Raw genomic sequence first — 15,915 nt, 5'->3', positions numbered from 1 at the left:
TTTTTGGCGGTTTTATAGCTCCCACCCGATTCAGTAAACGGCTGGCGCCTCCTGAGCATGTGGATTGACGTCAACATGGCGGCTAACATAATTTCTAAAATGTGGGAAAACAGCACTCTGGCTGTGCTGGGGTACTGGGAAGGTACAAGTTCTCTCTCGGTTTGGATCAGCTAATTAATTCATCATCCAATATACTGGGTGGTTATAATTAAACTTTCGCTATTTGTGAGGGACCCATGAAAAACGAGTGATTGTAGGACAGCGAAAATTTGTAGGAACATTTGTAACGACATGTGTAAGAGAAATAACAAATAAAACCCTTGTAAGAAACACGTTTTAATTTCCACATGAGAGTGTAACATAAGTTACTTGCGTACTATGGTTACGTACCAGATTACAAATGTTGCTCAATGTGATGACCATCAGCATACACGACATCCTGGAACCGCAGAAGAGATAGCATATCACAATTGTTCGTAGCATGCTTCGAACGGTGGACCACGGTATGTTCAACTCTAGTGACACAGCTCTTGCACAGCGTGAAGCTGGCACATTGCGTCCAGCATTCTGAGCCATGGCAATGTTAGATTCTTCAACAATTTGTGGTGCAACTGGCCGTTCGTCTGCCCGGGAGCAATTCCAAGTCACCATTTAATTGGAGCTTCCGAATCATGTTCCTCAACTGCGGTCAAGGAAGAGGACGGTGTAATGCGTCGACACAAGCTAAGAACAGGAAGACTACTGTTGCTGTTTTGAGTCTTAGCAGGAAGGCGCTACTCACGTTTTCCAGACCCGTGTTGACTGTCTGCAACTGTAGTGCACACTGAATTAGCAAGAAGATGGCAGCATCGGCACAATTTTGATATTAAATAACATCACGTGTTTTCGAAAGCTGGCATATGAGTCTCTACCCTCTCCCCCTCCCCACTCCCTCCCCTCTCTCACCTATCTTGTTGTTGTTGTCGTTGTTGTGGTCTACAGCCTAGAGACTGGTTTGATGCAGCTCTCCATGCTACTCTATCCTGTGCAAGCTAATTTCCAAGTAACTACTGCACCCTACACCCTTCTGAATTTGCTTAGTGTATTCATCTCTTGGTCTCCCTCTAGGATTTGTACCCTCCATGCCGCCCTCCAATACTAAATTGGCGATCCCTTGATGCCTCAGAACATGTCCTACCAACCGATCCCTTCTTCTAGACAAGTTGTGCCACGAATTCCTCTTCTCCCCAATTCTATTCAATACCTCTTCATTAGTTATGTGATCTACCCATCTAATCTTCAATATTCTCCTGTAGCACCACATTTCGATAGCTTCTATTCTTTTCTTGCCTAAAACATCTATCGTCCACGTTTCACATCCATACATGGCTACACTCCATACAAATACTTTCAGAAAAGACTTCCTGACACTTAAATCTATACTCGATGTTTACAAATTTATCTTCTTCAGAAACGCTTTTCTTGCTGTTGCCAGTCTACATTTTATATCCTCTCTACTTTGACCATCATCAGTTATTTTACTCCCAAAATAGCAAAACTCATCTACATCTTTAAGTGTCTCATTTCCTAAACGAATTCCCTCAGCATCTCCTGATTTAGTTAGACTACATTCCATTATCCTCGTTTTGCTTTTGCAGATGTTCATCTTATAGCCTCCTTTCAAGACGCTGTCCATTCCGTCCAAGTGTTCTTCCAGGTCCTTTGTTGTCTCTGACAGAATTACAACCTACCCTATTGGCGGGAATTTCGAATTTTGGCTGGAATTCTTATGTCCCACAGCTTTCTTGACATTCCTTTCCACACTCTATCCGAGAATTGCCGGGAGATTAAAAATGGTAGTCCCCGTTCTGTGATTCAAAAACCAGTCCTTCTAGATGGAAATCCTATGTACACGCCCAACACATGGAAACATTACAGATGCAGCAGACGAAGGTTAGGTTAGTGTACTTTATTTATTTTGGTTGGGGAACTGTGCTAAAGCTCAGTACACCCGATAGATACACAAAACAGAACAGAAAATTTACATTCCTATCTTTCGGAACTTTGTTCCTTCATCAGGGAGGAGAGAGGGGAAAAAAGGGAAGAAGGGAAAGTGGATTCACTTACTCACAACCCAGGTTATGAAGCAACAGGGAAAGGTAAACAGGGAGGGTAGCAAGGATGGAGGCATGGTTGTCAGAGGGAAGCCAAAGATATTCTACTGTTAAGTACTGTGCCAGCTTCAAACCAAAGAGGATGCATGCAGAAGTAAACAGATATATAGTATAAAGATAAACACAACTATGTAGGATGAAAAGATGCGTGAATGGCTAAAGAGGGGAGGGAAAAAGGACAAGACTGAAGAGTAAATGGGAGTGAGGTTGGTTAACGTAGGTTCAGTCCAGGGGGATGGCGGGATGAAAGGATGTGTTGGAGTGCAAGTTCCCATCTCTGCAGTTCCGAGGGATTGGTGTTGGGTGGGAGAAGCCAAATGGGACGTACGTTGTAGCAGGTTCCCAGGTCCCTAGAATCATGCTGGAGGGCATGCTCTGCTACTGGGTATTGGACATATCCTAGGCGGACAGTTCGTCTGTGCCCGTTCATGCGCTCAGCCAGTTTAGTTGTCGTCAGCCTATGTAAAAGGCTGTGCAGTGCAGGCATGTCAGCTGATAAATGACAAAGTTTGGATGCAGATGGTTTGTAGTTTTTCACCTACTTTGGATGTTACAAAATAATGATGACGAGTGCCCCTGAACATACTAAGTGACTGTATAGATGCTGATCTGTATTGGTGTTTCATACGTCTGCAATGAATGTAAGGCCTTCGTGTAATTTGAATACGCGGATGCACTCAAACGACACCGATTTTGCTTATAAGACTAATAGAAATCGACTGTATCTATTCTTGTAGAAACATGACGGTTTTTTTATCACTATTATCGTCACGTTTGTGTGCTTAAAATAGATGTTACCACAAGTCATGTGCTATTTCATATTTCATAACCTCTAATTATCAAGTACGCAGCACTTTAGTTATAGCTCTCTGTGGAACCTAGAAATGATAGGGTTGTTCCAGATATGTGAGTAGATTGTGTGAAACAGACTGTTCTGTTTTGATCAAATTGCTTATGAAATTAGAATACAAGAATCTGTTGTTATTTGCGAATGATAGTCTGCTGGATTTGACTACTTCTTCAATTATGGATGGCTAAAACTTTACAGGCAGGTGGCTAGAGGAGAGATATGGAGAAAAATTGTCAAATGTTAGCATGCAAATGTTATTTGCTTTCGATTCATCAGAGGAATCTTACAGGATTGTCTAATAGATGACGTTAGCAGATTCTATTACAAGACATGTTCTCCCCTTTTTTTTCAACTTCCGCAAACGCCAGTGCGATATAGCCTTGCATTGGTAAAACAGGACCTGCCATAGTTTGCAAAACAACAACGTTCTCTTCAATTATAGGCTGTTATCGTCGAACATAAAACGAATGTGCATGACAGTTTATTTATCGACACTGATTCGAACGCGAGGGACACTTTCAAGCCATGTAATTTTGTCCACCAAGTTGACGCAAATCACTTAACACAGATATTTTTTCTTCAGAGTTTAAATTCTCGCTTTTCCTTTACTCTGATCACAGTTTGGAAATAACGATGACATTCTGCAGTTGTCGTTAGTTTTCGCAGCAAAGTAGTGGAACGTTTTGTTTTTATTTATTTTACGCAGAGTGGACTTGTGTAGGAGATGTGAGGTAAGTTAATGTATCTGTCAAATGTGTAGCGCTCACCTCTGCTGTTTGATCATCTGTACTTTGCGGCAGTGCAGTAGCTTTTTCTTTTCCACTTCGTTGGATGTCGCAAAATAACTTGAGGCTGGGAGAGAGACAGAGAGAGGAAGAGAGCGAGAGAGCGATGCAAATTAATACTGCAGTCGAACACAGAAACTACACCGATTTTGCTCATAAAACTAAAAGAAAATGGACTGCGACTATTTTCGTTGAAACAATATTTATTGTGGTCATGACTAGGTTTCCTTTTTTTTAATAAATGGCCGCTTATAGGAGGTGTATAGATGTTAAATACAATTATTACAGTGTTTTCACAGTCAGAATGGCGTACGCTTGTGTGGGCGGTATGCTGGCGGCAGCATGCTGCCTCGGCTGACAAACGACTGACAGTAGGAGTATCCGTCATTTATCTTGCTTTGTTCTGCTGTATGTTGGTGTCATTAGCGCAGACCGACTGTGTGGACCTCCGGCCATGTGCTTCGCCGAGGATGCATTGTACTGAAGACCCTGCTCCCGCGTATGGTGGGGTGAAAAGGCGATCTGGAGAGTTTTCGAGAACTTCAGTGTTGTTCCAGTCTTTCCACGAAATAGTTTAAGAGTGTGGAGGAGGTGTGAGTTCCGCAGGCCAGAGATAGTATATCACTGCCACCAGATGTATCTCTTTGTGGACCATTGGCGGAAAGACAGGACAGGCTCGTGTCGCTACCTACAGTAGGAAGAGGGAGGGAGAGGGAGAGATGAGGCGAGGCATGGGTGGCTGCAAGTTGGTTGGTTCGCGACTGCACCTTGATGAGAAAACACGTGCAACTGTCGCAATCTTTTGGGACGACGATTTTCTCCAATCTCCAGTACACTTGCTGCGTTATGACCCATTGAATATGTGTGCTGGTTTTTTCACGACAATTTCGATTTGTAATTAGAACAGTGAAGCATTTTCCATCAACCTTGGTAGAATGTAGTGGCTTTCCTGACTTTCTATTACCTGGGCTGCAGGGCAATTGTAGAACAAAGCAGCTGAAGGCGTCTGTAGCAAACTCTGACTCAAACAGCGATAGATACTGTTCTCAGCTGTGTCCTTACAGGTAATGCATTTATTCAATTCCTCTCTCACTCTGCAACATCAGCATTTCGTTAGTTGAACATATTTTCTGCCAATAATAAAGATAGTAGCCTCCATTCCAGCCTTTTTCCTGCCAGCTTGTAGTTGAAGGGCATGGTTTGAGTGCGTCTGTCACCAGTTACGAGTGGTATTGTGAAATTTTTCCTAACAGGGTGACAGAGTTGTATGACATCATCAATTTTTGAGCTGTTTTGCGATTTTATGCGCTCCTTCTGTAGAGCCATGGATACAGATTTGTAATTAGGATCGATCTTTATGACTAATTAGGTAATTAGGTCCGAGCTTTACTTCAGTCTCCCAACCAAAATAAATAAGGTATACTAACCTAACCTTCCTCTTCGGTACCTGCACAGTTTCCATGTGTTGGGGGTGCACATTGGCTTTCAATCCAGAAGGACCGGGATTTGAGTTCTGGAAAGGGCATCACCATTTTTAATTTCCTCCAAACTCCCAGATTGTGGGGGGTGGGGGGTGGGGGTGGCGTCAGTACAGCCCTGGGACGAAGAAATTCCTGTCAAAATTCGAAATTCCCGCTGTAATACAAAATTCGCACTGATAGGATCAGTGTGGGAGGGGGAGAGGTGAGGAGGGAGAAAGGAGGGAGATCCATGTGCCGGCTGGGGAAAACACATCACCTGGGAGTTGGGTGGGGGTAATTAATTGATCCATTTAATTAATGTGCATATCAATTAGATATCAAAATTGCGCCCATGGCATCATCTTCCCACTACTCACTGATGCTTGTGTAACAACTCTAGATCGCTATACCAGTATCGGTGCATAACGGCATGACATGATCTAACACTACTAACAACAGAAACCCTGCAGCGCACAGTCTGAACATCATTCCTACAAAGGTAAATAAACATGTGGTAAATAGGTTTCTGCCTACGCTGGTTCAAGCAGCGAAAGTTTTATTATAACCACCCAATAGGTTATAATTGCGGTTATTAAAAATCGACCACCAGGAGAACAAACGTTCTTTGGTGTCGTATGAAACCATTATTTTTCTAAGATCTGTTTCTGTTTTGTTTGTGAAGTATGAGTATTATCTCACCGATCAAGTCCTCATCCTGATAGTTAATCACAAAGTTCGTAGAGGAGTTGAACGAACACCGCAATCGATATTAAAGTTTGCCCGTGCCGATTATTATTAATCTCTTCTGTGTTTTTTGTGAGTTGAACCGAAGGTGGCAGACAGCCCAAGATAGTACCGTACTTTATTTACATGCAAGTTCTTGTTCGTTATGAGTACTTACAATCCAGGGGTGATGCCGGAATTTTCAAATTTGACAGAATTAGCGGGATTTTATCTGGTGTGGTGAAGTGTCTTTGTGACGCCCATCCTCCCCTTGATCCAACTGTAATGATGTTGCTTATTGGTATACGAATCCTATATAATGTCCTCCTGTAGCTTCCCGTTAGGCACTGTAAATGCTTGATGTGTAACGCATCCCTTCGAAAGCATGAATGTGCAAGAGAATGTTTTCACTTTGTTCCTTCCACTTTGGGAGTGGGATACATCATAATTAGCACAGCAGGAGCCCATTAAAGGACATGAATTATTAGATATTCAATCTCAAACAGTGTAATAGCTCCCACTTTGCAAAGGACGGCCCTGTTACCCGCAGTTTATGACTGCATTCAGTTTCAGATGCACAGTCGTTACTGGGGGAGCAGAAAAGCTTCGTGACGGTGCACAGTGATAATAGGAAGCATAATGAGACCGATGATTTGCATTCCACAAGAACAGCAATCAACTTCGTAATAACGAATTTAGATTACAAGGCTCGACATACAAATGCACATATGACGATGTGTCGATCGTGCACAATCGTTACGTCGCAAAGGTAATGGCTTCTCAATTAATTAAATAACTGAAACGTAAAAGAATTCTTTATTTGTGATTAGTAGAGGATATTATCAGTTAAACAGTAACGACAAACATGTTTGAACTTAAATAATCTAATTCTTATACCATATTACATAGAGCAAGTTTTTCACATGTAGTATTATTCATGTAAAGACAACGAAGGAAAACAGCCCCCAAACTTAGTGGATATTCTTTGAGTATGATAAATAATTTATGTTTTTCTCTGTGTCCATAAATGTGTAAAATCATATTAAACTATATGTTTTAGCGATTAATATTTGAAAAGCAATGATACGTAATTAATCTTTGCTCTCTATGGGACAAGAGAATGCACTTCCTTCTCCTGTCTTGAGTAAAAAGTGAATGTTACTCACACACCCTGTTTCTTCCTAGCTATCGTAGCAGATGTATTCCGTAAATGTCGTCCATGTTCATGTATTTCAATTGAATAGTTACGATGGATTTAGGTTAAGTAGCCGTATCATTATTTCGGTGCCTCTGCCTAGTCCATCCTTGCCATATTGGATATTTATAATTATCTTTTAGAGTAATGTTTCAGGCCTCATTGTAGCGAGGTTACGAGAACATTGTTTGGTAGCAACGAACGAACACTGATAGTGTTCATTCATCGCTTAATCGATCATTTCAAATCCATAGGTCCGTGAGATAATTTTCCAATCTTTTCTATTCGCGATCTGTGCTATGTTTACACGCGAAAGGAGTAATGTTTCAGATCGGTCTTAGCCGCCTAATAATGTCACCATGCAGAAAACTCGTAGGTCTGATACAACGATACAGGTGGAGTGCAGAAATCATCAAAATTAAATAAGGGAGTAAAATAATCACGAAAATGTATCTGTTTCGTGATTTATTCCACGGAAGCAGAGCCTCCAGCGAAGTATTACATTAAATTATGGTGTTTCATGTTCATCCAGTTCAGATTCATACTAATATTTTCAAAAAAATACAGATCTCATTATATCCGAAAAAATAAATAAACACTATCTCTGGTGTAACCAGGAGTGGCTCGAACAAAATTTGTATGCTTGTAACTAATGTTCGTATTTTTCTGTTTCATGAATTAACGTCGTTATTGGAGTGAAATGAAAAATTGATGCATGTGCCACAAAACTAAATACCAACTATACACAATGATTGCTGTGCCGCGAGATGAACTAGAAAGCAGACACGAAGAAAAGTATTGTTAACATTTCGTTACCTATTGCTTCCGCTTTTTACAATCTACAGAGCATAGTTTGGCAGATTTATGGTAAAATTTAATGTTACCTGTTGTATATAGTTGGCGAATTTGTAGTTGTAGTAATTGATGTGAGAAGTTGTAGCAATATGGCTGCCTCTGCACTATGCTCATAAAAGATGGAACGAAGTACTCATGTGCCGTTTTGAAATTGACCGGCCATCTTGTCGTCTTCCTGTTGCAATACTTTTACTCCATTTAAATTATATAGGTCATTTATTGCATATTGCAGATTTAAGTCAATTCAGAAGTGTTATGAACAAGGAAGACGTGGATCGGAAAATATTGGTAGTGTTGAGACAAATGTCGATAGCGGCAATAGCGCCCACCCAGCAATGTCCGAAGTTGACACATCCATTTCGGAAATGGATTCGAATGTGGAGTCAAAATCTGATAAGAGTGCTTCTCAGATCCCTGATGTGTTAGATCTTTTGGCTGAACTACTAAATAAAATTTCTGCTATGGTGACTGAACGGGATCATCAATTAACTGCGTGACTTAATGAGTGGGTTCAGCAATTAACTGAGCTGCTTAATGAGCGTGATAAAGAGCTCGCAACGCAAGTAAATAACACTCTCGTTCAGAGGGATAAGATGCTAGCCACGAGGATAAACAATAGTTTGCCTGCTATAGCCTCAGAAATTTATAGTCTGAGAGAGGTGTAGAGGGCAAAGCGGAAGATGTTGCACAATTGGCCAAAGATGTGCAGTTCCTGCAGACTGAAAAAAAAACCACCATTGAGGGCACAGTACAGAAGTTAACCCTATGGGTCGTAAATTTAACCACAGAACCCGAGACAGTTTTGCAAGAATGATTAGATGAACACGGAGAGAGGTCGCCAACGAATTTATAAAATGGATGGAAACGAAAGACAAACTGCTAAACGACAAAATAAATTCCGAATGGAAGAACGCGGTACAACCTGCAGCGGGAGAAGCAGTTGCTGAACTCGCAAACCTTCCGCACAGAGATAGGTGGCGTCAAACGTGTTCTGAAACACGAAATTCCAGAATGGCAGAATTAGGTTACTATCCAAGTCAAAGAAGTGCGTTGCCCGTCAAAACAGTTCGGCAGCTACAGAGCGACGCACTGACAATGGTTACGCGCATACACGATGCCCAGGGGATAGGCAAAATAATATGAAGACGTGTAATCACTTTGGAACGGTTTATTAATAAGGAGTTGGAGCACCTTTTGCCCGTAATACAGCTGCGATTCTTCTTGGCATACTGGCATATAATAATTGTGTAGTTTCCAGTGGAATATGCCGTTCTTCGATCAGAACCTCTTCCAGAACTGTACTGATGAGGGTGGCCGAAATGTGCTCCGGAGTCTGCGCTCCAATACCACTCACAAGAGTTGCATAATGTTTAAGTTCGGGGACTGTGCTGGCCAGGGAAGACGCTGCAGTTAAGTTGCAAACTCCTTATATCACGATTGTACTGTCCTGTCTGTGTAAATGGGTGCATTATCGTCCTGAAATATGGCATCATTGTTGGGGAACAACATTTGAATCATAGGGTGCACCTGATCACTTCAAGTGTTCATATAATCGTTGGCTGTAACACGGCCTTTGAGAGTAACTGTGGTGTCACCGGCAGACACCACACTTGCTAGGTGGTAGCCTTTAAATCGGCCGCGGTCCGGTAGTATACGTCGGACCTGCGTGTCGCTACTGTCAGTGATCGCAGACCGAGCGCCGCCACACGGCAGGTCTAGAGAGACTTACTTGCACTCACCCCAGTTGTACAGCCGACTTTGCTAGCGAAGCTACATTGACCAATACGCTCTCATTTGCCGAGACGATAGTTAGCTTAGCCTTCAGCTACGTCATTTGCTACGACCTAGCAAGGCGCCATTACCAGTTTATATTCAGTGTAATAATGTCTAAACAAGAGCGATGTTCTCCAATTGTGGATTAAAGTTAAGTATTCCAAGAACTACGTTCTTTTCTTTATAGGATAATTACTTTACCTTGTTCCAGACCTCACGCCAATCTGTGTGAGCTTAACGCGTGCCTTTCGGCTACCTCCGAGTGGCTTGGCTGTCTTGCTACGCCACAACAGTTGGCGACGAGCTAAATCGCGTTTGTACCAATTGATATTGCCTTAATTTACTAGTGTCCTGGCTTCGCCACAATGTCCAGATGTACTATCCGAATTTTATCACTTGCAGAATCAGCAGACGCAGGCGTTATTGGATGCCCTTGGACAGCTCGTCCAGGGTCAACGTGCGCTGCACTCCGATGCGGCCGCCGCCGCTTCATCGCTACCGCCGCCACAGCATGCTGTTGCACCTCAATTCAGACCCTTTGATGCCACCCACGAGTCATGGCAAGAGTGGTCCCGTCAGTTCGACTTCCACCTAGCGGCCTACAGAATTCAAGGTAATGAGCGGCAGCCGTTTTAGCTTTCTTGTGTCAGTGTGTCCACCTACCGTGTGATAGTGAAATTATTTCCCCGACGCGACGTAGCAACTCTGTCTTACGACGAAATTTTGTCTGCATTAGATGCATATTTCAAAGAATCAGTCAATGTAGTTGCCAAACGGTATACGTTCTTTCGTACCAAACATACGGCCGGTCAAACTAATTGGGAGTGGGTTGCAACTTTGCAAGGCCTTACTAGGGATTGTGCTTTTGAGTGTGAATGTGGACTCCCTTATTCAGATATTATGGTGCGTGATGCAATTGCACAGAACGTTTCTGATGTTCGTATAAGGGAACAGATTTTGAAACTAGTCAATCCCTCCCTTCAACAAGTGATGGACATATTGGATAGGCAAGACACACTTGACTTTGCTCAGGAATCGTTTGAAACTTCGCCAGCCGTGTGTCACATTAACCGGCCCGCCGGGCGAGCTGCACGGAACACTAAACAGCCCTCGCGCCCGTCCGCGCAGCTGCTGCCAAGCTCTCCGCTAAGTGAGGCGCGCAAGCAGGCAAATGCAGTGCTAAAATCATGCCCGCGGTGTGCTACTAGACATTCGCGTGAGAATTGCCCTCCACGCCAAGCTATTTGCTTTTTCTGTAATAGAAAAAGACATGTTCAAAGTGTTTGCCAGAAAAAGCTCAGAATGGACACTCACAACCATTCCAGGCCCTTTTCTTCGCGCCGGAATCGGAATCGAACCAAGAATACTCAGGCTCGTGAACCTTCGCCCATGGACATTCATGTAGTTAATTCAACTCCGCCCAGTGCCACTCTCGCTAACAGTGACTGTGTTCGTCCCACAAATAGTGTGCGTCGACGTCGACGGAAATCCCGTCCAACCGCAAGTGATTCTGTACCAGTGTCTGTTCACGTTGCACGAGACAGTCGCTCTTGTCGTCAGCAGGACAATAAACGTTTTGTAGACTTGGACATTCATGGCACCGTGATACCATTCCAGATCGATACCGGAGCTGCAGTTTCGCTGATCAATAAAGACACGTACAAACAACTGGGCACACCTCCGTTGCATGCCGCAAATGTTAAGTTAACTAGCTATTCCGGTCAGAATATCCCTGTGTTAGGACAGTGCAGCCTTCTTGCAACATACAAGGGACAAACAAAACTTGTGTCTTTTTATGTACTTAGTTCTTCTTCTGCAGTGAACTTGTTTGGTTTCGATTTATTTCAGTTGTTTAACTTGTCTATAGTCAATCAGGTCCTATCAGTGAACCGGACTGTGCCTTCAGCCAGTGTTTCTCGTCTATGTGAAGAATTTGCAGACATTTTTGCACCGGGCCTCGGTTGCGTTAAGAACTATAAAGCACATTTGGAACTGAAAGTAAACGCGCAACCGAAATTTTTCAGAGCGCGCAATGTTCCCCACGCATTGCGTGATGAGGTCGCAAGAACATTAAATGGTTTGGAATCACAAGGTGTAATTGAACGTGTGCAGGCTTCTCTCTGGGCCTCACCCTTAGTAATTTTGCCAAAACCTTCCGGAAAATTGAGAATTTGTGTGGACTTCAAGGCAACGGTGAATCCACAACTAGTGATTGCGACTTTTCCTTTACCCCGCCCGGAAGATCCCTTTGACAAATTGTGCCCGGGTAAATATTTTTCGAAGTTGGACCTAGCAGATGCGTACTTGCAAATACCGGTGGACGACGAATCCCAGCGCGTTTTCGTGGTTAACACGCATCTTGGTTTGTACCGATTCAAAAGACTGCCATTCGGGTGTGCATCCGCCCCTGCATTGTTTCAGCAATATCTGCAACCTGTTTGTGCCTCGGTCCCTACTGCAGCAAACTATCTGGGCTATATTGTGATCTCCGGAAAGACGGAAGAAGAACATTTAGCCAATCTCAGAACATTATTTCAGGTCTTGCGACAAAATGGTCTCCGCTTGCGGAAGGACAAATGTGTGTTTTTTGCTCGTGACTTACCCTATCTGGGACATGTAATCAATGCCCAAGGCATACATCCCAGTCCAGAACACCTCCGTGCCATACAAGACTTGCCTTCGCCGCAGAATTTGAAGCAGCTACAGAGTGTGCTGGGAAAAATTAATTATTACAACGGATATGTGCGCCACGCCTCTTCCATTTCAGCTCCGCTTCATCGCTTACGCCGTAAAGGTGTTCCGTTCGTCTGGACGACGGCATGCGAACGCGCCTTTCGCCAGTTGAAATCGGCGTTGCTTTCAAATACTTGCCTTACGCCATTTGATCCCCAGAAACCCCTTTTGTTGATGGTAGATGCATCGGATTTCGGGATCGGTGCTGTGCTTGCGCACAAAGATGGATCGCATGCTCGCCCTATTGCCTTTGCGTCCAAATTGCTCTCGTCTGCGCAAAGACATTATTCACAGATTGAGAAAGAAGCTTTGGCTCTCGTATTTGGTGTTACAAAGTTTCATGATTTCTTGTATGGTTGTCACTTTACCATCATCACAGACCACAAACCTTTGACATCGCTTTTTCATCCGAACAAGCCTGTACCTCTACGTACAGCGCAGAAATTCATTCGCTGGTCTATTTTCCTCTCGCAGTACCGCTACGATATCTTGTATCGGTCCTCTGCTAAGCACGGAAACGCTGATGCGTTGTCCCGTTTGCCTGTTGCTGAGGATAGAGCATTCGATTCCTCCGAACTTGCTTGCATGTTCATTGATGCGGAAACCGATGACGTGGTCGAATCGTTTCCGATTGATTTTCGTCGTGTAGCTACAGCCACAGCTGCTGACCCTGTCCTTGCTACCGTTTTGCGTTTTGTTGCTACTCAATGGCCCTTGTCAAAGTCACGGATCGAGGATCCGTTGGTTCGCCGATTTTTTGCTCACAAGGAGATACTTTTTGTTCGACGTGGTGTTTTGCTGTTGCGTTCTGATAATGATCAGTCCAGGGTCGTGGTTCCACGTTCGTTACAGTCCTCTGTATTACGGCTTCTCCACCGAGGACATTGGGGTATAGTGCGAACGAAACAACTTTCTCGTAAGCACTGTACTTGGTTCGGAATCGATGCTGCGATTACGGATATGTGCTCTTCTTGCATGACTTGTGCCGAACAACAATCCGCACCACCGCGGAAATTCTTTGCATGGCCGAAAGCCACTTCCCCTTGGCAAAGCTTACACATCGATTTTGCTGGTCCGTTCTGGAATGCTCGATGGTTGGTTGTAGTCGATTCCTTCAGTAATTTTCCTTTTGTTGTCAGGCTGTCTTCCACGACGTCATCTGCCACCATCCAAGCGTTATCTGCTATCTTTTGTATTGAAGGTCTTCCACAGACTATTGTTTCCGACAATGGCCCAAAATTCATGTCCGCAGAATTTCAGTCATTCTGCAAGGCCAATGGTATTCAACATCTGACATCCGCGCCGTTTTCGCCTCAGTCAACCGGTGCCGCTGAACGATTGCTCCGGACTTTCAAGTCACAGATGTTGAAGTTGAAAGAGTCGCATTCTCGGGAGGACGCGTTATTGCTCTTCTTGTCCTCGTATCGCTCTCAGCCCCGAGATAGTCGCTCGCCGGCTGAGTTGTTGCACGGTCATCCTCTTCGAACCTTGATGTCTTTGCTACATTCGCCTGTGCAGCGGCAGCCACCTGCTTTTGCTCCAGGCGACGTTGTATCCTATCGCAACCATCGCGGTTCACGGCGTTGGCTCGCAGGGCGCATTCTTCGCTGCCTCGGCCGCGCTATGTATCTGGTTTTGGGGGCCTCTGGTGAGGTGCGTCGGCATCTCATTCAGCTGCGCCCCTGTCGTCGCACGGGTTCTGCCGCTCCCCGTCTGCTTTCAGCGACGGTGCCGTCATGTCAGCGCCCTGGGGACCCATCTACTGGCTCGCGTCATCCCCAGGTGTTACCGACGCTGCCTTCCATTTTGCCCCATGGCGATGCGCCGCCGCCGCCGCCGCCGCCGCCTGTTCTCCCGCCGGCGACGCCCGCAGTGGACGCGTCGCTGCAGCCGCCGGGCGCCTCCCTGGGTCACGCGCCGCCGATCGCTTCCCGTGACCAGCTGACCTCCGACATGGAACTCTTTCCCGCTCCGGACCAGATGTCGTCTTCGCCCGTCGGGTGCACCGCCCCGAAGGAGGTCGACCCTTCGGCCCCTCCTGTCTCTCTAAGGGCGCATAAACCGCATGTTGGCGTGCACCCTGGACTAGGTTTTCAGGCGTTTCCTAGCTCCCCTCGGACCGAATGGCCGGGTGCGGGTGGCACAGCCTCGCCTGTTGTTAGGCTCCCCACCTCGTCGCATACGTCAACATGGGGTCCTCCCCACGGCGGGCGGTAGCCTTATAACACAACCGTACGCCGATTTGCGGGGGAGGAATGTGGTGTCACCGCCAGACACCACACTTGCTAGGTGTTCGTAAACGGAACTGAAATCGTCGTACGTACTGACATGTTTAATACAGATTCTAACTTCAGCTAATATATACACTTATTGTTGAATACTGAAGCCACTGAAGGTATTGATTACTGTCAATCGTCTGGTAATCTCTTAGCTCCTTCCTTATCCGAAATCGAGAAATTAATTTCAGTTTTGGAACTGTGATCTGCTATGTTGACAACGACTCGATCAACAACAGAATCTACGAAGCCCCCAAGGTGCCGCATTTTATCCTCTTCTTTTATGAGGTACCGTTCTGTTTGTATTCCGCCATCGTTCGGCACTGACGTGTGCAAAAGCTGCGTGCGTTAGTTCCAGTACGTCTGGCAGCTTAACAGTCTTGTTGCTTCTCACGACGAATCCCTTAACTTGGCTCGAGATCAGATCTGTGGGGTTCATATTGTACTGGTACAGTGGCAAATGTAAAAATGCAGCATTTTTGTGCTGTTCTGGATGCTGTGAAAATAACTGTTTCTCATGTTTCTACGACGCTTATCACTCTGGTTCGCATGAGACTAAACCTGTCGTATAAAACAACGGACGTAGTTCTAATACGAGTATTTCTTTTATCATTTTTGTCGTAATAAATGACATTGCAATTTTTTCTTAATTTAAGTAACCTTTATTAACAGTCTTTCATAAAATATCGATAATTAAGAATTTATATTGGAAACGAAAACAGGAATTTCGCGTGAAAGATATAATTATAAACAAGAAGACATGCGTTATTCATAAAAACGATGATGGATTTTACAATTAAGAGATGTTGCTAATTCAAATTGAACGAAAAATGGATGAACACGGCGAGACCTGAGCCAGCGAATCATAAACTGCAATTACGCTATCGAGTTCGCTGTACAACCAATGTGTATTTTGTATCGCAACTATGTCAAATATAGTCCCTCGGAAAACTTCAAAGCCGACTTTTTTTTGTAAATGTGTGAAACACATTAAGAACATCCTATTCCTCGGCACTTTTAATAGTGTTCCACACGCGTGTTTCCCTACGGAGCAAGAAGTAGCCTCAGCCGTTGTAAGTGGCGTGAATAAAAGGACGCTATGGGCAAGAAGC

Source organism: Schistocerca nitens, chromosome 6, assembly GCF_023898315.1.
Source record: "Schistocerca nitens isolate TAMUIC-IGC-003100 chromosome 6, iqSchNite1.1, whole genome shotgun sequence".
Taxonomy (NCBI): Eukaryota; Metazoa; Arthropoda; class Insecta; order Orthoptera; family Acrididae; genus Schistocerca; species Schistocerca nitens.
Note: the sequence above shows the minus strand (reverse complement) of the source record.